Source organism: Sminthopsis crassicaudata, chromosome 4 (assembly GCF_048593235.1).
Source record: "Sminthopsis crassicaudata isolate SCR6 chromosome 4, ASM4859323v1, whole genome shotgun sequence".
Classification (NCBI taxonomy): domain Eukaryota; kingdom Metazoa; phylum Chordata; class Mammalia; order Dasyuromorphia; family Dasyuridae; genus Sminthopsis; species Sminthopsis crassicaudata.
This window is the reverse complement of record NC_133620.1, coordinates 36,149,801-36,176,521: the sequence shown is the minus strand read 5'-3', so window position 1 is coordinate 36,176,521 and position 26,721 is coordinate 36,149,801. Positions and strand designations below refer to the sequence as shown.

Here is a 26,721-nt window from a genome sequence, read left to right as displayed (position 1 = left end):
TACACATTCACATAATAGATGAAAATCCATTTACTAAATGGAATTGGAAATAAAAATGGTATTTAAACTACTGAATTAATGGTGACCCAATGCTTTGAACAAGGTTTGAACTTCCAATGGCCTAATGAAAGTAGCTACTCTTAAGATCTGAGTTCATCATTTTATTTTTATCATGGAAACAGATTCACCAAGACAGTATTTTCAGATTAAATTTATTATATGTTCCCTCAATCATTTATGTCAGAAATAAGGGAAATGGTATATTCTCACTAATAATTACTCCAGCTCACAGTACTTTGGTCAGAAAACCAATGGAGAGTCCAGTGGTGAAAATCATTGGATTTCCTTCCAGGAACTATCATTAATTGTCATCCTTTTTGTTCTATTGGTGGTGGTGGTGTATTTCTGATATTTCAGGGATTCAAGGGCCCACTGACAGCCATGTGTCTGCTATTGCTCTTGATCTAAGGTGTCCAGAATAGAGAAAATCTTCTATTTAACAGGAAGAGTAATCCTTCTCCCCCTACATACATAGACACACATATAAATAGATATAGACATAGATATGTACACATAGACACATATATACATACACAAATATATATGTATATTTATACACACATATTATATACATACATACATACATACATACATACATACAAAAAACACACAGGCAACCTGAAAAGCATTACATTTATTGCCAATTTTTCCTTCCTCTAGAATTCTTACCATTAAGCATGTGGTTGCTTTTGTTTTAAAAGTAATGCTTACAGTGTTATTTATGACATTGACTTGGAAAAGTCACAATTTATTCTTCAATTCTGCTTCTTGAATTCATAGTCTACAAATTCATTACATTACGTGGCAATAATCCAAATAGATTCAAAACCTAGGTGACATTCCTTCTTTTAGTGAAAGATTTTGCAGTCCCTACAAAATTACTCAAAATTCCTGTAAAAATAAACTAAAAGCATTGTGATAAGCTAAATTTTTTTGTGGGGAGGTATGATAAAATAAAATGTTTATAGTATAATTCTATCTAAATTACAGATAATCATTGCATGGTGCTATATATTATATGAATTATATGAATATTACAGTAAATACAATAGCAAAAACTAATCTTTTGTCAGTCTGGCTTCAATTACTAAATGACAAAATTGAAAGGACAATATATTCTATTAAAACATGTCAATAGTCTGTGCACACTGTTAGTATATAAGCAAGTGCAAAAACAGGAAAAAAATAAAATAAAACCAGGAGTTTGAGCATCATATTATCATTTGTATTTCATGGAATTCTTCAGACCTGAAACATAAATGGGCCAACTTCCTTCACCTAATTCTTTAATCAAATGATACGTTGGCTGAGAATTATTTTGAAACTCCAAAGCTCAAGTCAGAAAATAGCCTGGCTTTGCTCAAATATAAAAATTAAAATATAAAGTCAGTAGAATCATTCATTATAGTAATAAAAATAATTATGATGATAATGATAATAGGAAGAGGGAGATAGCACAATGGATAAAACATTGGGTCTGGAGTCAGGAAGTTTAATCCAGCCTACAGAACTTATTTGTGTGACTGGTGAAATCACTTAATTCTATTGTCTTGGTTTCCTCATTTGTAAAATGAATTGAAAAAGAAAATGACAATCCGCTTCAGTATCTTTGCCAAGAAAACTGCAAAGAAGATCAGTTAGACATGACTGAATAACTATAAATGTGTGTGTAATAGACATATATACACACATACTGACATATATATATATATATATATATATGTATATATATATATACACACATGCACATGTGCATCTATATAGTTCTATTATTGACAATGAACTTGCTTCTCATGCATTTGATGCAATTCATACATATATATTATATTACAATCTACCTTTCTTCTATGAATAATTATTTGAATTTCTATACATATGTGTACTTGTCACTAGTAATGTCAACAAGTAAATAAAAAGGCACTAATCAAAAAAATTATTTCTCAGATATTGAAGAGCTTAAATGAATTAAGTTGCTCCATTACACACTAGCAGTCTTTTTCTTTCATCATTTAACCAAAAGGAAATATGTATTAACATTTATGCTTTTCTTGGCTTACATATCTGGCCAATCCATTTTATTCTTAATACCTCCATAACTTTGTGAAAAAAAATTGAATTTAATTACATTTTTAAAAGAATGTACTGAACTAATGGTATGATTTAATTTTTAAAATTTATTTAAATTTTCTAATATGCATTAAGGGTGCAGACAGAGGATATGGGTGTTAAGGGAGAACCAGCACCTTTTATGTGAGTACTGGTCAAGTCCTTTTCAGGGCTGCTCATATATCTTTGAATCCAATTGGCACTCAGCTGTCACCTGTGACTTCAAGAAGCTATATCATGCACCCTGTCAATAACAAAATCAAAAGAAATCATATGACAATTTCAATAGATGCAGAACAAACTTTTGACAAAATACAGCACCCATTCCTTTTTTTTTTAAAGCTTTTTATTTTCAAAATCTATGAATAGTTTCTAACATTCACTTTTGTAAAACCTTGTGTTCCAATGTTTTCTTCCTCTCTTCCTCCACTCCCCTTAGACTATAAGTAATCCAATATTTGTTAAATATTTGCAATTTTTCTATACATATTTCCACAATTATCATATTGCAAAATAAAAATCAGATCAAAAAGGAAAAAATAAGAAAGAAAACAAAATGCAAGCAAACAATAACAAAAAAGTGAAAATACTATGTTGTGATCCACACTTAGTCCCACAGTCTTCTCTCTGGGTGCAGATGACTCTCCCCATCATAAGACCATAGCAATTGGCCTGAATCACCTCACCTCATTATTAAAAAGTGCCATATCCATCATAAATGGTCATTGTATAATTCTGCCATTGCTGAATACACTGTTTTCCTGGTTCTAATCACTTCGATTCAATTCATATAAGTCTCTCCAAGTCTTTTTGAAATCATCTTACTGATCATTTCTTATAGAAAAATAACATTCAATAATATTCTTATAACATTACTTATTTGGCCATTCTCTACCTGATGAGCATCCACTTATTTTTCAGTTGTCACTACAAAAGCAAAACAAAACAAAACAAAATAAACAAACAAAAAAAAAAAACCTTTTGTACATGTGGGTCCTTTTCCCTTTTTATGATTTCTTTGAGATACAGGCCCAGTAGAGACACTGCTGGATCACAGAGCATGCAGAGTTTAATAACTCTTTGGATATAGTTCCCTATTGTTCTTTAGAATGATTGGATAAGTTCACAACTCCACCAATTAAAACATTGGTTTTCCCACATCCCCTCCAACATTCATCATTATCTCTTCCCATCATCTTAACCAATCTGAGAGACGTGTAGTGTAGTGTGTCAAGAGTTGTCATAGTTTGTATTTCTCTGAACAATTTTGAGTTAGAGCATTTTTTCATTTGACTAAAATCATTTTAATTTTTTCATCTGAAAATTGTCTGTTCACATCCTATGGCCATGAGAATGGCTTCTATTCTTATAAATTTGAGCCAATTCTCTATTTTAGAAATAAGGTCTTTCTCAGAACTCTTGGATATAAATTTTCCCCCTGTTTGCTGCTTCTCTTTTAATCTTGCCTGTATTGATTTTGTTTGTTCAAAACATTTTCAATTTAATATAATCAAAATTATCCATTTTGCATTCCATACTGTACACTAACTCTTCTTTGACCACAAATTCTTTCCTTCTCCACAGATCTGAATGGTAGACTATCCTTTGTTCTTCTAATTTGCTTATAGTATTTATGTCTACATTATGAATCCTTTTCTACCTTATCTTGACATAAAGTGTTAGGTATGTGTCATTGCCTAATTTCTGCCATTCTAATTTCTAATAGTGAGTTCTTATTCCAGAAGATGAGGTCTTTAATTTATCAAACATTAGATTACTGTAGTCATTGACTATTGTGTTTTGTGGATTCTAACATATTCCACTGATTTACTACTCTATTTCTTAGCCAGTACCAAATTGTTTTGATGATCACTGCTTTATAATATAGTTTGGGTTCTGGTAAAGCTAGGCCACTTTCATTTGAATTTTTTCATTAATTCCCTTAAAGTTCTTGATGTTTTGTTCTTTCATATACATTTGTTATTATTTCTAGCTGCATAAAATAATGTCTTGGGAAATACAGCAACTATTCCTACTAAAAACAGCAGAGATTTTCCTTAAGCAGCATCTATCTAAAAACATCAGCAAACATGATTTGTAATGAAAACAAGCTGGACACTTTCCCAATAAGATCAGGGATGAAACAAGGATGCCCATTATTACCACTATTATTCAGCATTGTATTAGAAATGTTGACTTTAGCAATAAGAAAAGAAAAATAAATTGAAAGAATTTAAACAAACAATGAGGAAATAAAACTATCACTCTTTGCAGATGACATGATGATATACTTAAGAGAATCCTAGAAAATCACCCAAAAACCTACTTGAAATAATTAGCAGCTTTATCAAAGTTGTAAGATATAAAATAAACCCACATTAATCATCTGCATATTTTTGTATTACTGATAAATCCCAGCAGCAAGAGATAGAGAAATTTCATTTATAATAACTATACATTAAGAAAATATTTGAGTGACTACCTGCCAAGACAAACCCAGGAACTATATGAATACAATTACAAAACACTTCTCGCACAAATCAGATCCAAACATGTGGAAAAATATTAATTGTTCATTGCTAAGCTAAGCTAATGTAATAAAAATGACAATTCTACCTAAATTGATCTAATTGTTCAGTACCATACCTATCAAACTGCCAGAAATTATTATATACAGCTTAAAAATAATTTTAAAAATTCATTAGATGAACAAAAGGGCAAGAGTATTAAGAAAATTAATGAAAAAACAACAAAGAATAATGGCCAATATGAGACATAAAATTATATTATAAAGCAGTAATCAGCAAAAAACATTTGGTACTGGAAAAGAAATAGAATGGTGCATCACTAGAACTGGTTAGATACACATAACATAATGAATATACTAATCTAGTATTTGATAAATCTCCAAACTTCAGCTTCTGGAATAAGAACTCACTATTTCACAAAATTTGCTGGGAAAAATGGAAATATTAGTAATTCATTTAAGACATACATTTTAAATCACATTAAGGAAATATATTTTAACTTCTATTTTAAAAATAACTTTAGTATAAATCAACGTTGCATTTTATCAAAGATTTTTATTGAATTTATTGACATAATCATTGGTTTTACATTTGTTACTAAAATTTATACTTCTCTTAAGGTTGAACTTGTATTTTATTTCTTTTAGAAATCCAACATGGTCAAAGAAAACAGTTGAGACACATTGTTCTGATCTCTTTGCTATTTTTCAATGTAATTTTAAATTATAAGACATGGTCTATAGCTTTCTCTCTTTACTTTCATCTTTTCATGCTTGTGTACTAAGACCATATGTGTTTTATGAAGGATTTGGGAAATATTTTCTTTCCATATTTGGAATGTTTAATGAGGTATTCGATTGACTTTTCCTTTAAATGTTTAATCATAATTGCTTGTATATACATTTGGATCATGATTTGTTGTTATTATTACAAATTTATCTTTGGCTTGCTCACTTTCTTTTTTGAAATAAATTTACTTAGATTTTTTAATTTTCTATTTTATCAATCTGAGTTCTTTCTTTTTGTAAATATCATTTTTATTTAAATTTTGTTTTGTTTTTGTAGGATTGAGTATAGTAGTTTGCTTTGATTATTTTATTTCTTCTTCATTCTTCGTGAATTTCCCCTTCTCTCTTAAAAAAATTGTAACTTGGTTCTCTGTCTCTGTTTTTCTATCTTTATCTCTTAATCTCTGTCATTCCTTCTCCCTCTCTCTCTCCCTTTCCTTTTCTCTCTCTCTGTCTCTCTCTCTGTCTCTCTGTCTCTCTCTATCTTTGTCTCTCTCTCTCTGTCTCTCTGTCTGTCTGTCTGTCTCTCTGTCTCTCTCTGTTTCTCTCTCTCTCCCTCTCTCTTCTTTCTCTGTGTTTTTGTCTTTCTGTTTCCTTTCTTTCTCTTCCTGTCACCTCCAGCCTCTTTCATCTCCTCATGTTCCTATCCTAATTAGTTATCTACTCTTTTCAATAGTTAATCAATCAACAAATAGTTATTAAAGCTCCTATTATCTGCCAGGTGATACCCATTATTTCTAAATCCAACTTCTTTTCCCCATTCATAAGATCAGCATCTTTTCTCAGGTATTCATCTCTAATCTGAATTATCAAAAAGTCTCCTCATGACATCCTTATCTTTCTCCCTTGTCTAATATATCTTTCACATTGCTATCAACTTAATATTCCTTAAAGCTTAGATTTGAATGTGATAGTCTTCTGATCAAGCATCCTCAATAATTCCTTATTGCCTATAAAAGAAATAAAGATTCTCTACTTGATATTTAAATTTCTACATATTGGGATGCTCACTTACCTTTTAAGACATTTCATATTATCTCCATTATATATTCTTCTTCCTAGCCAAAATGAATGTTCTCTGAACTTGACATCCTATTTCCTACCTCAATATGTTTGCACAGTCTGTCCCTTATGGTTAGAATGTAATTCTTCCTGACTTTTCTCTCTAGAATTCTTAGTTTCTTTGAAAGTCCAGATTAGATGCCAGCTGAATTGCCAAACCTTCCTTGATCCTTCCCCATACGGGATTATTAGTCTTCATTGCCCTCTCATGTGAGCTTGAATTTGTCTTTTGTGCATATGCTTTATATTCCATCCCCCAACCTTACCCCAAGTACAAAGACAGTAGTGGCAAGGCCTGTTTTTGTTTTTGTACTAGCAGTACCTAGTGCAGTGTGTGCAAATAATAGGAACAAAATATTTCTTCAATTAAATAATCTTTATGTTTGTATTAAGTATGTCTAATTGTTGGAGATAAAAATATAAAGAATGAAATAACTCCAACTGGCCAAAAGTTCACATTCTAATTGGAGTGAGAACAAGTAAGAATTTACAGAATAATATAAGAAAATAGAAAGTACTGTAAGACAAAAAGTAAATTGATTAAAGAGGGAGGGCATTAGCTAGCAGTGGGGGAAAAGGATATCAAGGAAGATGATACAGTATGAAATGAAAACAGAATATAGCTGGTACAATGAACAGAGCACCAAGCCTGGAAATAAGAAGACAAGTTCAAATCTAGCTTCAGATACCTACTAGCTGGGTGACTTTTAGCAAATCATTTTATTTCTTTTTTGTCTCAGTGTCCTCATATGTAAAGTGAGAATAATGGTACCTACCTCCCAAGGATATTATGAGAATCAAATGAAATAATTTATAAAGTGCTTAGTATAGTGTCTGACATATAGGAAGTACTATATAAAATTATTATTAATATAGTGAGCTATATTTTGAAAAAAAAAATGAAAAAAAGATGCATTCTGTGAGGTAGAGGTGAAGAGCTAGTATATTCCAGGCTTAGGGGATAACCAATACAAAAGTATAGTGATGTTCTGTGAAAGTTTGTGTTTCAGGATCACAGAGTGAATCTCACTTTGGTCCAGAGCCACACATAAAGAAAAACAGAGACAGAAAGACAAAAACTGACAGAGAGATAAAGACAGAGACTGAGAGATAGAGGCAGAGAAGAGACAGAGGGAGACAGATTCACAAGAGAGAGGCAGAGCAGAGAAGCAGAGATATGGAGAGAGGCAGACACAGAAGAGATAGAAAGAGACAACGTCACAAAGAGACAGAAATAGATATATACACAGAGATAGAGACATAGAGACAGAGACAAAGGCAGAGAGAGACATAGGGATAATAGATATCTAAACAAACAGAAATGGATAGATTTCTAAATATGCATACATATACACATGCACATGGTATGTGTATGTCTGCATATAAATATGTGTATATGTATGTATGTATGTATGTAAAGAAATAGAGCCTAGTTTCTTCCTTTCCTGTTGCTCAAGAGGGAGTGTCTTTGACATCTTCTGACCCAGAAGAGGGAAAGTCTGAATTCATTGTATTACAGTTCATAAGATCAATAGATTTGTGACTTGGAAGTGAGAAGTTAGCTATTATGTTTTCTCATTCTACAGATGAGAAAATTAAACATCAGGGAGGACAAAGGACCCATCCAAGATCATATAAATAATAAACACCAGAGACAAGATTTGAACCTAGGTCTTCTGGTTCGAGAGTCAGAACTCTTTTCAATGTTTGAAGAACAGTCCTGAATGAGGTGGCAGAACTTTGGGTGGCTCTTTTTATTCTAAGATCTTTGTTCTATTTTCTTATGCCTACTAGAAATTTCCTCAAATGCACTGAGTGCTGAGGATGAATTATAGAAGACTTTGTTTATGAGAATTATTTCAATCTTTTTAATTTTCTCTCTTATTTTTTCATAATTTCTAACTTGAAATCCATTAAATAATAGAAAAATCAATTATCTGTTTGACAGGCTTCAGAATTTCTTCCCCCCTTTGTTTATTCATACTATGAAGTTGTGAGCTTATAGAACAAATTATTCAATTTTCTTATTTTAGTACATAAATTGGCAACATAAGTCAGTGATGCATTAATTCTTCTATAGAAACAGTTCCTCAGAGGGAGGGACAGGCTAGTTATATGTTGGTTATCTATAGTCTTGAATGAATACAAACTATTAATACAGATCTGAGACTGCAACCCAAATCCCCTCACTCTAAATTTTAAATTCCACTAGAGGCCTTTTCAGAGAATTTATATATATATAGATATATATATATATATATAGATATAGATAGATAGATAGATATAGATATATATATAGATATAGATATATAGATAGATATATAGATATAGATATATAGATATAGATAGATATAGATATAGATATAGATATAGATATAGATATAGATATAGATATAGATATAGATATAGATATAGATATAGATATAGATATATATGTATTTTAATCATCATCTCATTTTCAATTTGATAACATTTTTCTCTGAATTTGGCCCAGATGATCTTTGATGATATTGTCCATCATCAGATCTTAACATTAAAAAACTGTTCTTGGACCCCCTAGTAATCCACCATACTCCTTCTTCCTAAGGGACCCTCTGCTCTGCACTGTTGGTTTTGTGTGTATCAGATTTAGTCATGGAGGAGACTGTCTACTAATGAAAGAAGTATTAGACTTTTTGTTGTGATACTCTTTGGCTCCCACACTAGTAGCCTAAGGACAAAGTATTTAAAAATTACTCTGTGACTCATGTCTAGGATTCCCTCACTGAGAAATGCAGGAAGGTACTCAAGGTTCAGTATGACTTTGGTATAAGATGCACATTTATTCCTATGCCCAAAAGAAACACTAAAGATAGAAAATTTAAAAGTACACAATGGATAGAATAAATCTGAATAAGAAGCAATGCTAACTATCATTATATCATACTAGGAAGTTGATACTTAAAACTATTCAATAGGAATTAGTTTTCAGAATGACTGAAAAGACATTTTACTTTTCACTTTGTTCCCCTCTGTCCCCCTCAAAGTCTATGTGTTCTAGAAAGATGAGCCAATTTTGCATCCATCTTCTTGTTGATTGCTGTAATTTCAATACAGCCCTCCTTTGAGAATGTTTTCCAACTTATTAACTTTTCAATATGTTTTATAAAATGTAGTGCCTAGATTTCAACATTATAATTCAAATGTGATTTGATCAGGATAGAGAAAACCAAAATCATCACCTTATGTTTAGAAAAAAATTGTGCCTCTTTTAGTACAGTTCACTTTGAATTAGTATTCTTCCTTTTTTTTCTTTCCTTCTCTCTCTACTTCCTGCTCTCCTTCACTCCCTTCCTTCTTTCCTCTCTCTCTCCTTCAATTCCTCCCTCCCCCTCTCTCTTTCTTTCTTCTTTTGTGACTACAATCTGACACTATTAATTCTTTCTGAGCTTTCAATCTATTGAAATTGTCAGATTTTCCTAAGACAAATTACTGTCTAATCATGCTTTCTCCCCTTCTAGCATTGTAAAGTCAATTTTGGGGATCCAAGTTTAAGATTTTCTATTTAGTTCTTTTATTTAGTTTTATTTAACAAGTTTTGTTAAATTTGGATCAAGAATCTAGACAGTCAAGGTCTTTCAGATGTAAATTCTGTCACACAATGTATTAGTTATCACCTTCCAGATTTGTATGTCATCTATACAAAGTTAGTGCAATATAATAAAGTTGAATTGATTCCAATGTCATGAAGGCAGAATTTGTGATAATTCATTTAGCCTGAGTTGGCAAATCTGAATAATTATATGCAAAAGAGAAAAAATGTTTTTTCTAAGAATTAGAACTACCTAAAAGTGGAAACAACAACTTTAGAATGATGTAGGGGGGACAGTATTTCTTATTGATGTTATATTTAAAAACAAAGTTTAGTTGATAGAAAGATAATAAAGTATTTATTAATCACTGTTACCAGACCTAATATGAAAAAATACCAAAAAACTGAAGTTTCAAAATTGAGAAGTAAGGAAGATGAAGTAAATTTTAGAATGAGCAACAGAGAGTATAAATTTTATGTGTTTTTTCAAATGCTAAGAAATGGATATGTAGTTATGAAATGGACATTGACCTAGCAACTGTAGGAGAAACAAAATGGACTAGAGGAACGTTTCTCCAGATTAACACATAAAATTATATGTTTTATGAAAGAATGAGTTTAAAGGTGAAAGAATGGATACATGCCAATAAAGCAGAACCTTGATTTGTGTGAAGTTGGGAAGTAGAAGAAGATGACAAAAAAAGGAAAAGAAGGAAACTCAAGCATGAGATATAACATTCTTCCTATAGAACACAAAACTAGGCACCCTTGGAAGTTGTTTCTTGGAAACTGGAATGGTGCTGAAGGCAAACAGGTATCATCAAGGGAAAGGCTAGTCAATACTGACCAGAAGAACAACAAATGAATAGCAATGGCTGGTAGAAATCTTAAAAGGATTAGTTTGTAAACATGTTTTAAAAAGGAGAGCATGGTCACTAAGAGCCAATGTGACTTCATCTAATCAAGCCATGTCAATTGTATTTCATTTTTACTGCACTAGATCAATGAAATGTTCTGGATTTCAGCATAGAATTTGACAAACATCATGATATTATTTTAGACTTTTTTTTGATCATTAGTCTACTAATGGAAAGAGAAGAGACAGAATGAGGAGAGAAAAAAGAAAAAAAGGAGGAAATAATGAAAAATAGAAGAAAGGAAAAAGGAGAAAAAAAGTAGAAAGGAGAAAAGAAAAAAAAGGAGGAAGAGAGAGGATGGCAGGGAAGGAAAGGAGAAAAAGAAGAGAGGTAGGAAGAAAGGAAAAAGGCAGGAAGAGGAGAGGAAAAGGAAAGAAGAGAAAAGCATGGAAGGAGAAAGGAGGGAAGAGATAGAAGTGGAATAGAAAAAAGAGGAGGGAAAAGTAAAATTAAAGAGGAGAGAAGAAAGGAAAGGAAAAAGGGGAGAAAAACAGAAGGGAAGGAAAACAGAGGGAAAGAAGACTAGTGTGTCTAATAGGAATGATAACCTTGGGAACCAATAGGGTATCCAACCACTAGGATATCTTAGGGTGACATGGGTAAGATAACCCTTCCCTGGAACATGTATACTTCAACACAATGAGGGGGAAATCTCATTTTTCTCATGAAAGCATATACTGTGGTTGTATAGGGACCTGCTGTCAGCTTCACCCCTCCTGTTTAATAAAATTGCATTAACTTTATCCCTCTTCTTGATTTGTGACTTTCTCACACTGTGAAGAATAAATAATAAATGATTGTAAACCACTTGTAAATATGAAATGCCACATAAATGCTTAATAATAATCATCTTAAGACCAGGAAGCCAAGGGCTCTGAATAGAAATCATTGCAAGAGCCATTGTTGTTTATATGACTGAAAGAGCCATGCGCATAGTCTCCCCTTTGATTCAGCTATGGTATGTGTGGGGGGGGAGGGGAGCCAAGATAGCACAGAGAAGCCAGGAAGTTTCCTGATCTCTTCCCAGTTTCCCTCAGAAACTTTAAATCAAGCCAACAGATTCTGGAGTGACAGGACACACAATAAAAATGAAATGAAACACTTTTACCCCTTATGATAACATAGAGGTACTTTAGGAAAGGTAGGTTTCCTTTAGGTAAAAAGCTAGTACAGCCTAGGGTAGATGGTCTCTGGACAAGTCATGTGGAAGCTGTGGCTCAGCCACAGCATGGATCAGCAGCCAAAGCCCCTCAATCCTAGTTAAGCAGATTAGTGGCACATCAGACCATCCGTGAAGCCTCTAACCCCAGCACAGAAGGCAAACTGCCAGCCTCAGAGCCCCAGTACAACAGGAGCAACTGGACCAGGTCATCCCAATATAGTGGACAAGCCACAAACCCTATAGACCCTACAGAAGAAAGCCAATGACCACATTCTGCTCTCAGCAAAAGAAGTATGGTTCTGTGTCCCCTGTACTTCAGCAGCAAAGTTCAATTTTAAAAGTCATGAAATAGATTAAAAGATGAGCAACAAAACAGAAAAGAACCCTGGACCACAGAAAGCCATACTGTGGAGACAGGGAAGATCCAAACACAAACTCAAAAGAGAACTATACTGTCAAACTGCCTGCGTGTGAAGCCTCAAAGGCAAATATGAATTGATCTCAAGCTTAAAAAGTCTTCTTCAACAGCACAGAAAATATTTTTAAAAAATCATTTAAGAGAGGCTGAAGAAAAATTAGGAAAAGAAATGAGAGTTATTTAAAAGAGAGTCAATAGCTTAGAAAAAGAAGAACAAAAATTGACTGAGGAAAACAACTCCTTAAACAGTAGAACTGGGCATGTAGAAGGTAATAACTCTTGTGAAATATCAAGAATCAATCAAAGAAAATCAAAAGAATGAAAAAACAAAAGAAAATGTAAAATACGTCATTGGAAAAACAACTGACCTAGAAAATAGATCCAGGAAAGATAAGTTAAAAATTATTGGACTATCAGAATTATCAGAAAAAAGAGAAAATACTGTAACCAGCCTTAAAAAATGCAAATATCAAGAAGTCAGTCAGAATAATCCAGAAATTAGCAGTTTCTACATTACAGAATTACAGGGCATGGAATATGATATTCTGGAAAGCAAGGGAATTTGGATTACAACTAAGATTCAACTACTCAGCAAAACTGAATGTAGTTTTTTGGTGGAAAAGAAGAACATTCAATACAAAAGGAGAATTTCATCCTTAACATTAACAGTCGTTGATTGTTAGGTTGTTACTAAGAGCTAATGAGATAATGAGATATTAGGTTCTTACTAAATGCTAAGTCAGTACTTAAAAATTCTCTAGTTCCAGCCTTTACTGGGAGTTTTACTTGTGAACTCCTGGGGGAGAAGCTTGCATGCTTAGGAGGAGCAAGTTCATTGGTTGAAGTAATTTTTTCCCAGAAGCCCTTGCATTATCCCACGCCCATTCTCTGGGAGGATAAAAGAGAGTGGCACTCGAGAGATAGAGAGTCTCTGTTCTAGGTCAGAGTTGGAGGGGCTCTCTGGAGGAGAGAGTGTCTTGTCTGGACAAGACTTGAGGCAGCTCTCTGGAGGAAGAAGTCTCTCTTCTAGACCAGAGAGCGATCGGCAGTTTCTGGAGACAACAGCACATTACAGTTAATGACTATTGGAATCTAATATTTGATAACCCCAAAGACTCCAGCTTCTGGGATGAGAATTCATTATTTGACAAAAATTGCTGGAAAAATGGAAATAGTATGGCAGGAATTAGGCATAGACCAACATTTCCCACTGCTTACCAATACCAGATCAAGATGTGTGCATGAGCTAGGCATAAAGGATGGCAACATATGCAAATTAAGAGAGCAAGGATATTTGGAGATTATCTGTCAGAAATGTGGAGAAAGTAAGACTTTAGGATCAAAGAAGATAGCGAGAGTATTACAAGAAGTAAAATATATAATTTTGATTACATTAAATTATATAGGTGATTTCTCAATTGATAAATGGTCAAACAATAATAAACAGGAAGAGTTCAGATAAAGAAATTAAAGCTATCTATAGTCATCCAAAAATGTTCTAAATCAGTATTGATTACAGAAATGCAAATTGAAACAATTCTGATGTACCACCTCACATCTTTCAGCTTGGTTCATACGACTGAAACAGAAAATGATAAATGTTAGAGAAAGTGTGGGAAAATTGGGCCACTAATGCATAATTGGTGGGGCTGTGAACTGATTCAATCATTCAGGAGAGCAATTTGGTACTACGGCCAAAAAGCTATAAAACTGTGCATACACTTTTACCTAGGAATACAGCTATTAGGTTTGTATTCCAAAGAGATCATAAAAAAAGGAAAAGGCATATATAAACAGAAACATTTGTAGCAGTTCTTTTTGTGGTGAAAAAGAATTAAAAATTGAGAGGATGCCTATCAATTGGGGAATGGCTAACTAAGGTTTGTCATTAAAATGGAATGTTATTATTCTCTAAGAAAAGATGACAAGGTGGATTTCAGAAAAATCTGGATGACCTGATGCTGAATAAAGTATGCAGAACTAGACAACATTGTACACAGTGACATCAACATGGTGCAGTGGTCAGCTATGATAGACAGCTCTTCTCATCAATCCAATGATCCAAGATAATTCCAAACAACTTCTGATGGAAAATGCGATCTACATTCAAAAAAAGAAATGTGCAGTATGTATACAGATTGAAGCACACTATTTTTACTTTTTATTTGTTGTTTTTTATGCCTTTTCCCTTTGGTTCCATTTCTTCTTTCAGAAAATGACTAATGGGGAAATATGTTTAACATGATTATACATGTATAACCTATGTCAGATTGTTTGCTGACTTGGGAAGAGCAGAGGGAAGGGAAGAGGGGAAAATTTGGAACTCAAAAGCTTACAGAAACAAACAGTCTTTCCGTGTAATTGAAAAAAAAAAAAAGAAAATACTATTAAGTGGGAGGTGGGTGGGAATCATTTAGCAAATCCAGCAAATTTTCACCCACTCAAATCCTTACTTTTTTGCAAGCTGAGGAACCTTTTTTTTCCCTTTCTTCCTTAAGTTCTGTCATATATAATGGCTTAATAGAAAAGTAAAGACATATCTTCCCCATCTTCCAATGAGAACTTGATTTCAGTCATACCCCTAAACCTGTTCCTCAGCCTTTCTCAATCCTCTCTGACTTTATCTCAAGTCACCATTTCTAACCCCATTTGGGGGATCTGTTCTACATGTGTTCCCCTGGGCAAAACATTTGTCTTCCCAACCTCAGATTTCATCACATAGCTCTCTGGGCTGCCAAGATAGTAGGGTATGTCATTCCTTGATGTTTAAGACATTGAGCAAAGTATTCTGCTTGGTGTTTGATATGGATACCACTCTTCCTTTAATAGTATATTTGGAAGTCTTTAAAAGCAAACTCTCTCGTACTTTTTAACTTTTGTTGAAAACTATGATATCTGGGGTTATATTCAAGGTTGAAAGAGGAGTGAAAGCTTCAGATGGATGTGTGTTGGGAGGAAGGGTAGGAGGATGCAGGGGATGACAGCAGGGAACACAGGCAGGAGGGAAAACCTATCTAGTCTTTCCTGACTTTATATGCTCCACTCACCACTGCCCATCTGCTTAATTTTTTTAGTGAAAATACAGTTTGGTGTCAGCAAGTTGGGGCTGCTACATCTGCTAGTAGCCATAACTCAAGTAGGAAGACTAAAGCTGTGCCTCTCCTTGGAAACAGGGCATTAGGGAATGGAATCGGCTTCTTGGTCATATTATGCATCCAGTTTCTGAAACTAGAAGGTATTGAAATGACATCATTTTCACAAGCATAAAAGCAACACGAGAAGCAAAAGTATAAATCTGTGGACTTGTCAGTGGCATATTATTCACCTATCCTGTCTAGGCTGTCTCTTTCTTATTTTTGTCTTTAGAATGCTTGGCTTCCTTCAAGAATCAGCTAAAATGCTTCATTTTGCAGCAGGTCTTCCTTGATCTCTCATTCCTAGCCTACTACCATCCCTCCAGCTATTAGTACTTTCCCCTTTAAATTTACATCACATTTATTTAGTATGTAGCTTTTATAAGTATATTTGAGGGCCATTATAGAATAATGAGCTTGATTTAGTAAAATGGGAAAATCTGAATTCAAATAATCTCCTGTATTCTAGGCAATTCTCTAATACTATCAGTTTCAGAGAAAGTGTTGACCTGAGACGTGTTCTTTATATCTATGAAATCATACATCTACATCCTGTCTCCTTGTATCAAATTATGTATGTTCTGTTTCCACCCTTAAAATATAGCCATTCTTAGAGGGCAGATTATTTTCATTTTTTCTTTTTATCGCTGTCACTTAGCACAATGTTTGGTCTATAGTGATTCTCACAAATGCATGTTGCTTGACTGGACATAAAGAATGGAGCACTGGATTTGGAATCAGGATAACCTCAAACCAAATATGGATTCAGATACTTACAGGCTGTGTGACCTTGGATAAATAAATTTCTTCTCTCTCTGCTCCCCAGGAAACTATCCAAAGTTGATTTCCTAAGTTAGAGTTGGGTTTTGCCCTCCCTTAAATGACAGAGGGAGTTCTAATAGTTGGTGGATGCGGTCACAAAGATGGCTTGGATGAATGTGAGCAGGGCCCATGTATCTCTCAGAGGCCATGCTCAATTTCCACGTACCTGAGTATTTGGAGAAAACTGTCTCCAAGGCTGTTCTAGAACATGCCCTTTCCCCCCTCCTTCCGAAGTGCTACAGTGCTCAAGTATACAAGACAGCGAGTGGGTCATACCCACCTCTTCATGCTCTGCTACTTGGCATTCCTCTAAGTTCCTTCTCAATTGTCATATCTCCACAGGCCATAACAAGGGACAACAGTCAGCAGCAATCCAATTTTGACCTCCATCTGCTAGTAATAAGAACATAAGGGGGAAATTAATGTATACTCACACACTTGTCATTCCAGTAGCACCACTTTATTTTTCTATTATGACTTTCTTTCAAGGAGATCAAAAGCAGTTTACATGCAATTTTCTGAAAAGTATATCTCCTGGAAGGCAGAGAGCCAAAATAATTCTCTTCTTCGAAAAGACTCAGAGAAGTTAGATATGTGTCTAGAATCACACAGCAATCTCATGGTAGAGTCTGGATTCCAAGAAAATTCCCTGGAAACTTAATCATTGTGGCTCTCCTTAGAAGTACAGCATTGAGGAACGGAACCAGCTAATTGGTCATATTATTACTTAATCCCTGTGATTTTTAGAGAAAATCTATGTGTATTAAATGGCAAATGGTAAAAGTTGGCAATTAATTCAATATCATGATTTGATAAGTATTTTTTCCTTCTAGACTAAACCATACCATTTAAGCATAAAATGTCCCCATCCATATTCCTCCTTTTCCTATGCAACATCCATTTTCTAATTTTTTTTCTATCTTTGCAACATCATTTTCTACTAACAACACATGTGCAGTAATTATCAGGGAAAGCTGGGAATCATATCTTTAGAGATGCTTCCCAAATTAGTTTCATTTTTCTCCCTTCATATTTTAAAAAATTTTTATTTTCTATGCCATTTTCTTTCCTTAATTATGTGTGTGTGGGAGGCAATAAAGGATGACTGGTCTTTACAATACAATTTCAACCATTATAGGTAATAATAGCAGTGAACTAGAGTTCTTGGGGCTGAATAAGTCACCTGGACAACTTTGGATCCAAAGCCCCAAACCTGAATTTTGGAATGGAGAAAAATGGCAATGTTAATATTACCTTTTAATGCCATTCATTTCAGTGCCCTTCTCATAATTGAAAATGTAGATTGAATTGCCCCTTCTAAGCTCCAAGAATAAAATAAAGGAAGGAACAAATGATCTAAATCCCAGTTTATTTTGTCAACTAATTTCTCTGTGGTTGTATCATTCCCAGTAATTTAGGGAAAGGCACTGTTCTATACTAAACAGAGATAATCTCAGAGATGAATAAAGGTTGTTGAGAATGGTGTTGCTTAGGATTCAGATGCTTCTTTAAAAAAATCCTTTCAATATTATTTTATTGTCCAAATATATGAAAGTTAGTTTTCAACATTCATTTTTGTAAGACTTTGTTAAAGATTTTTCTTCCTCTATTTTTTTCTTCCCCTCCCCAAAACCACAAGCAATCAGATATATAGATTAAATATGTGCAATTCTTTTGAAGATATTTCCATATTTGCCATAATATATAAGAAAATCATATCAAAAAGGAAGCTTCTATGTTTTTTATGTGAAATGATAAGACTTAATGAAAGGGTAGAGCTATCTTTTTGCAAATGGATACAGTATTTTCTTATAATGTAAGAATATACTGACTCCAATAACTAGCGAGAGATTTCTGACTTTCTGAATGGTCCTCTCTGGGGCATATTTAATGACAAACTTCCTCAGGCAATGTGAGAAAAGGTGATTATGAATAAATTATAATACATGTCCATTTCAGAAACCTGGCCGGTTTTAGGACAACTGAACACACCTAACTAAAACCTCAGGACAAAAGATGGACATATCATTAAGAATGCCAATTAATCTAGCCTTGAACATGGAATCGCTTCACCAGGTAGAGGAGACTTAGATAAATTATCTAAATCTCAGGTTATCAGAGCCAATGCAGAGTTCAAAGAGGCAGCCAAAGGAAGACCATGACTTGATTTGTTAATGGACCTAAGTTAATGCACCTGTCAACAGGTGTGATCAAGTGTAAAGAAGCAAGTGTCACAAGAGTGCTTGGGCTGTCACAGAGGAGGGCCTTTCTGTGGGAGCCTTCAAAAGAAAGTTGAAATGGAAAAGCTGCTGAAACCCTCCATCAGTTGTCACTTTGCAAATATCAGATGTCCAAATACATGCAGGACTGGCAACCTGGTGAGGAAAAGGCTACAAATTTGTGGCAACTAGCGTCTTCACATTTCCTGCTGATTTAGGAACATTTGGACATGCAGATTCAAACAACCAACCAATCTATCAATCAACAGATATTAACACTGCTATATGTCAGGTGCTGTACTAGGCACTGGGGATGCAAAGACAGAAGTGAAACATTCTGTCCTTGAGTTTACATACTATTAGGGGAAATAGTGGAAAGCTAGAGAGCTAACTATCTGCTAGCTAGATGGATGGATAGTTAGATAGATGGAAAGATGGATGAGGGAAGAAAGAGTTAGAGTATACATATATATATGTATATATACATATACATACATACATACATACATAAATGTACATATAAGTAGGTATATTCAAAAACAATACAAGGAATTTGGGGAATTACAATAGCTATATGAGGAAGAAAGTATTTGATATGAATCTTTAAGAAGACAGGATTCTAAGAAGGAGAGGTGAAAAGGAAATATATTCCGGGAAGAGACAATAAAGCCTAGAAATTAGATTTTATAGGAATAGCAATTTTGTTGGATAAGAAAGATACTTGAGGGAAGGGACTACTATTTCACTCCTTTCAATGCTTTAATAAATCATTGATTTTATAGGTAGAGACATGTTACTTGGGTTCAATTTGTAACCCATCTGTGGCTTGTCATGCTGCATAAATATTATTTTTCCATAAATCTTCCAGAGAACCAATCAATCCATAAGTATCTATTCATGAATTGTGCTTGGTTCAAGAGAAAAAGACAAAGATGAAAGAGTTCCTGACCTCAAGGAGCTTACACTATAGATTTATAATCTATCTATCTATCTATCTATCTATCTATCTATCTATCTATCTATCTATCTAAATCTAACAATATAGATTTATAAGCATATATAAGATACATAGAAAAATCAATAAAAGACAATGTTTGATCCAGTTGGATGTAGGAGGAGGGTATCATAAGTATGAGATAAGTTTAGAGTCTTTTCTTCAGCTCATTTTAACAGTTTTTTCTATGTAATAGAATTATATAATCATACCATCCATCTGTCATCCACTGTTGCTACTTGACCAGCTCTAATGGTATCTTTTACCCTATTTCTAGAAGAATAGGCATTGCCAGTCATTTGCTACAGCCAGCTTACATGTGCCACACATTTGTCCATTGTTCATTGAGCCACATAAAATTTTTATTCTTCTGAAATGTTGTATTTCATGGTTCCCAGCCATGTGGCATCCTCAGGCTTGAGCAGGATCCCATTTGGGAAATGGTGTAGTGTTTTCGATGGTCCCAAGCTGCTCCTGGCTGTCAAAGTCCATGGTATTCCATCTAACCTACACTTTCTCAAATTCCTCTAACTCTTGCAATTTTCTCTTTTCCAAGTTCAGTACTTTAACTTGTGATGTCAGCTGGACTTACTTGAAAAAGTAAGCCCTCTGAATATTTCTGTTTACTTTGTCTTCATGAAAGTGTAAATCCATAGCTTGATGGAAAAGAACATATGGAGGCTGAGGAACAGGAGAAAAAAATATCAGTTTAAAAGTGACTAATTAAAGTGGGTAACTGGACCAGAAATATCTCTCCATCTTGCCATTAAAAACATTACAGATAAGTTTCTAATTAATATCAAATAGAAAATCTAAAAAAAAAAAGTTCTGTTTTCTCAGGTTTCAATTGGGGTTTCTTTGCTCATGAATCTGAACAAAGACAAGCAAAATTGCTCAAGAAAATGGACTAAGGCAAGGAAGCACATGCCATGTTGCCCTAGTTCCAGCTAAGCATCATTAATGTTTCCTGAGAACAGTATATACATGAATGCTAGAGACCTGATTTGTTGACTTCATAAAGGACTCTGGAAACCTTAGAACCTAGATAAAAGTGAAATTGTTGCTGATGTTGCATTATCTTCACTATTGCCTATATCATCATTAAAACATATACTGTTACTGACTGTGTCACCATGGAAAAGTCATTTCACATTTTTGAGGCTTTTTTCTCTTCTGTAGTATGTTTAGAAAAGAAGATCTCCATGGTTCCCTGCAGCTTTATAATCCTATGAATTCATAAAGTCTCACAAAGTTTAGGGTTGCCCTCCTTCTCCTCCATTCTTTTATCTACTTAATTCTTCATGGGTCAGCACAGTACATGTATAAAACCAGTATAATTGATCAATCAATTGATATTTGTCAAATGTCAATTTGCAGAGCGAATGGAAATAGGCACTTTGGAAAGATAAATGAAAGAGTACAGGGAAGAATTAGAATGTGTACTGGGCCAGCACTAAAAAATAAATATGACACTTACATCATGTCCCCAGGCCCATTTTCTAAGTATAGGAATTGACCTCAGTCAGAGAAAGTCAGATATTTGCTCCTAATGTTTATTTTATGGAACATATAAGCCATCATTATTCAAATTCTATCTTTGATGTACTCTATGTTTGACCATAACCACGGACCAAAATATAACTCTCTGGGGGAATACAGACACACGATATGGGTTTGTGACTGATTCTTTCCCATCAGTAATATTTTAAGCTTATAAACTACACACACACACACACACACACACACACACACACACACACACACACACTCACACTACATTTGTCTTGATAGTAGTAACATTAACTGAAAACAAATAGTTATAAATAAATGCAGGCTTTCAGCTCAGCTAGATAGCATAATGGAAAGAGCACCAGACCTGAAGTCAGGAGGAACTGAATTCAAATATAGCCTCAGACACTTAATATTTCCTAGATGTGTGATCCTGGGCAAAGTCACTTAACTCTAACTGCCTCAGCAAAACAATAATACTAATAATTAATTAACTAATTTAGACTTTCTTCAGGACTGAAAGTATTCTATTATGTGACTTTCCCACCCTTGGAGTATGGCCATATCCCCTTCAACATTTTCCAAGTAACTTCATGGCTTTAGAAAATATGTAAAATTCAATTACATTGAGGCAAAATAACTGAAAAATGACAACAAATAGCAGCTGTTCCAAGGTGAATTGCCAGTATAGTGGAAAGGGTAATGGAGTTGTTTTGGGTTCAAGTCCTGGCTGCTATAAATCACTGAACTGCTCTTAGTTTCATTTCCTTCTTTTGTAAGATTAAGAAGATTGGACTAAGTGATCTCTAAGCTGCCTTTTAACTTGAAATGCAATCCTATATTTTAATATAAATCCATGATCCTACATTTCAATAGGGCTCAGAGTTTTAGAAAAATATAAAAGAAGCTATATTACATAATTTTTGACATTTTCAAGTAGATGGGGTATGTAAGTATGGGTCCTCACAATACATTCAAAGTACTCCACAGAAGTTAATACTTCCTTCACTTATATGTTTAGCCTAGACTAATCATATCTGGAAGGTTTATTGAGGATAGGGACCATTTCTTCTCCCTTTATGATGTCTACACATAGGTGAATCCTGACCAAAAAACAAAGTGGACTGTCAAGCTGGTTTAGACTATAACCAAGATCATTATGTCATATGACATTTTCATCAATTTCTGATTTGGTTCTATAAGTATTTTTGTGTTTGTTACTTCTAGTCACTGGGCACAGAGAAAAATATTGGATATAGCCATGCTGAAAGGACAAAGAAAATGATATACATTTTGACAGCAGGTTTTTAGGATCCTAGAGGGGCAGAAAGTGAACTGTGCATCGGAACCTATATTCAAAAGAATCGAAGCAAGATTGGAGGCTGCATAAGGGAGGAATTTATGACCAATAATCAGAGAACATTATGAAAGGCAAAATGGATAATTTTGATTACATTAATTTGGGAAGTTTTGCACAAACAAAACCAATATAGGCAAAATTAGAAGGGAAAACAGAAAGTTGGGAAACAATTTTTTATAGTCAGTGTTTCTGATAAAGGCCTCATTTCTAAATATCTATATATACATATATATATGCATATCTATATATATATCTATATATATATATATATATATATAGAGAGAGAGAGAGAGAGAGAGAGAGAGAGAGAATCTACTTGAATTTATAAGAATATAATTCATTCCCCAATTGGTCAATGGTCAAAAGATATGAACAGACAATTTTTAGATAAGGAAATTAAAGCCATCTACAGTGATAAGAAAAAAAAAAGCTCTAACTCACTATTGATAGAGAAAAATGCAATTTAAAACTCTGACTTACCACCTCACATATCACAGATTGGCTAAGATGACAGGAAAAGGTAATAATAAATATTGGAGGGGATGTAAGAAAGCTGGGACACTAATGCATTGTTGCAAGAATTGTGAACTGATCCAGCCATTCTGGAGAACAATTTGGAACTATGCCCAAAGGGCTATAAAACTGTGCATACCATTTGATCCAGCAGTCTGTATCCCAAAAAGATCATAAATAAGGGAAAAGGACCCACATGTGCAAAAATTTTTGTAGCAGCCCTTTTTGTAGTGGCAAGGAAATGGAAATTGAATGGATGCTGATTAATTGAAGAATGGCTGAATATGTAATAGAATAGGAATGTAATGAAATATTATTGTTCTTTAAGAAATGAGGACAATTAAATCACAATTGATCAGAGAAATGTAAATTAAGACAACTCTGAGGTACCCCACTACATACTTCTCAGGTTGGCTGAGATGACAGGAAAAGATAATGACAAATGTTGGAGGGCATGTGGGAAAGCTGGGACACTAATACATTGTTGATAGTGGTATGAAATGATCTAACCATTCTAAAGAGCAATTTAGAACTGTGTCCAAAGGGCCATCAAACTGTGCATATCCTTTGATCCAGCAGTGTCTCTACTGAGCCTGTATCTCAAAAAGATCATAAAAAAGGGGAAAGGACCCACATGTGCAAAAAGTATTTATGGCAGACTTTTTTCCCCTTTTATTAATTTTTTTTATTTACAAAGCACATGGGTGGGTATTTTTCCAACATCAACCTTTGCAAAGCCTTCTGTTCCAAATTATCCCCTCCTTCACCCTATCTTCTTCCCTTAGATGGCAGGTAGCCTATACATGTGTTAAAATATATGTTAAATCTAATATATGTATACGTATTTATACAGTTATCTTGCTGCACAAAAACATCAGATACATCAGATCAAGAAGGAAGAAAAAACTGGGAAAGAAAACAAAACGCAAACAAACAACAGAAAGAATGAGAATGCTATGTTGTAGTCCACACTCAATTCTCATAGTCCTCTCTTTGGGTGTAGTTGGCTCTCTTTATCATTGAACAATTGGAACTGGTTTGAATCATCTCATTGTTGAAGAGAGTTATGACCATCAGAATTCATCATCATATAATCTTATTGCTATGATCTCCTGCTTCTGCTCATTTCCCTCAGTATCAGTTCATGTAAGTCTCTCCAGGAAGCTCTGAAATCATCCTGCTGGTCATTTCTTACAGAACAATAATATTCCATAACATTCATACACCATAACTTATTCAGCCATTCTCCAATTGATGGGCATATATTCACTATCCAGTTTCTTGCTACTACAAAAAGTATGGCAGCCCTTTTTGTAGTGGACACTGATTGGATGCTCATCAATTGGAGAATGGCAGTATATGAATGTTATGGAACATTATTGTTCTTTAAGAAATGATCAGCAGATGAACCACTACATAGAATTCCCAATTCCTCTATTTTTGTCCACCTGTATTTTTGATTTCCTTCACAGGTTAATTGTACACCATGTCAAAGTCCAATTCTTTTTGTACAGCAAAATAACTGTATGGGCATGGGTACATATATTGTATTTAATTTATACTTTAACATATTTAACATGTATTGGTCTACCTGCCATCTGGGGGAGGGGGGAGGGGAAAGAAGGGGAAAAATTGGAACAAAAGGTTTTGCAATTGTCAATGCTGAAAAATTACCCATGCATATATCTTGTAAATAAAAAGATATATATAAAGAAAGAAATGATCAGCAGGATGATTTCAGAGAAGCCTGGAGAGACTTACATGAACTGATGCTGAGTGAAGTGAGCAGAACCAGGAGAACATTATACATTGCAACAGCAAGATTTTATGGTGATCAATTCTGATGGTTATTACTCTTTTCAATAGTGAGGTGATTCAGTCCAATTCCAGTGTATGATGAAGAGAGCAATCTGCACTCAGAAAAAGGACTGTGGGGACTGAGTGTGGATCACAACATAGTATTTTCACTTTTTTGTTGTTGTTTGCTTGCATTTTGTTTAATTTCTCATTTTTTCCTTTTTGATCTGATTTTTTTTTTTGCCCAGCATGATAATTGTGGAAATATGTATAGAAGAATCACGTGGATTGCTTGCTGTCCAGGGGAGGGGATGGTGGGAAGGGAAGGAGAAAAAATAGGAAAACAAGGTTTTATAAGGGTGAATGTTGAAAATTATCTATACATATGTTTTGAAAATTAAAAGTTTTAATAAAAAATGATAAGCAGGCTGATTTCAGAAAAGCTTGAAAAGAATTACATGATGTTCAGTGAAGTAAAAAAAACCAAATGAACATTGTACACTGTAAGAAGTAGATCATGTGATGATCTACTCTGATAGACTTAGCTCTTCCCAACCATGCAGTGATTCAAGGCAATTCAAATATACTGGAAATGGAAAATGCCATATACATCCAGAAAGAAAACTAAAAAAAAAATGAATGTGAAGCAAAGCATTGTATTTTCACATTTTCTCTTTGTTTTCTTCTTCTTCTTCTTCTCCTTCTTCTTCTTCTTCTTCTTCTTCTTCTTCTTCTTCTTCTTCTTCTTCTTCTTCTTCTTCTTCTTCTTCTTCTTCTTATTTTTTTTTTTCTTTCTTGTGATTTCCCTCCTCCCCCACTTTTGGTCTGATTTTTTTCTCACATGGCATGACAAATATGAAAATGTTTTTAAAAATTGCACATTTATAACATATATCAGATTACTTGCTGTTTTGCAGAAATAAGAAATAAGGAAAGGAGAGAGAAAAATCTAGAACACAAAGTCTTCCGAAAGTGAATTTTGAAAACTATCTTTATATATATTTGGAAAATAAAATATTATTAAAAATAGAAATTTACTAAAGATCTTATTCTGTATTTAATTGCAGCTTCTTGAATAGCTCAACAGTAGAAAAAAAACAACTGGGAACTATGAGTTTACAGTCTTCATAGACTATGTTTTTAGAAGAGAACTTGGCACAGAATTATGGTGGAGATGTTTGTTAAGTACTTTTCTTATTCAGCTACTTTAGTAAATATTTCTTTCTAAAAGCTACTTAAGCCTGGGCTAAGTGATTATCATGTGATAATCTTGGGTAGAAGAATACTTGTAGGTCCTTAAGACAATAACATTTGAGAATCACCCCTGATAAACCAGAGATATTGTTAGAATCTTGAAGCGGGAATGAAGCCATCTTGGGTCTGGGAAGCCAACTCATCAATAGAAGTAGGAATTAGGATAAGTATCATCAGAGATTAGATAAACTCCAATTAAATGGGAAAAAAATCTCACATGTTGTTAAAAAATCTCACTACATGTTGTTAATATGTATGCATGAAGTCATAATATTGGATTTTTTAGTCTTGATCTAGTCTCGAAAGAAATGTCAAGCAACAAGGGATTGGAGAACACCTAGAAGAAAGGCACACATGTAGGAGGAAGATGGAATTTCATTTGTAAATAATGGAAAATAATCATTAATGTCCACTGAAGATCACTCAAGTTTTTTTTGCCAAGAAAATCCCAAATGGTGTCATGAAGGATCGAACATGACTGAATAAACAAGTGAACAATAAAGATTT

General features: G+C 33.9%; 1 long non-coding RNA gene across 1 annotated transcript in view; it reads right to left on the bottom strand.

Annotated features, from left to right (window-relative positions):
• Positions 1-16,855: 16,855 nt before the first annotated feature.
• Positions 16,856-26,721, bottom strand: part of LOC141541812 (uncharacterized) — a 134,800-nt gene continuing 124,934 nt past the window's right edge. Inside the window, exon 4 of the long non-coding RNA XR_012481907.1 lies at positions 16,856-16,961. This is a non-coding gene — a long non-coding RNA (uncharacterized LOC141541812). The remainder of the gene's footprint in view (positions 16,962-26,721) is intronic.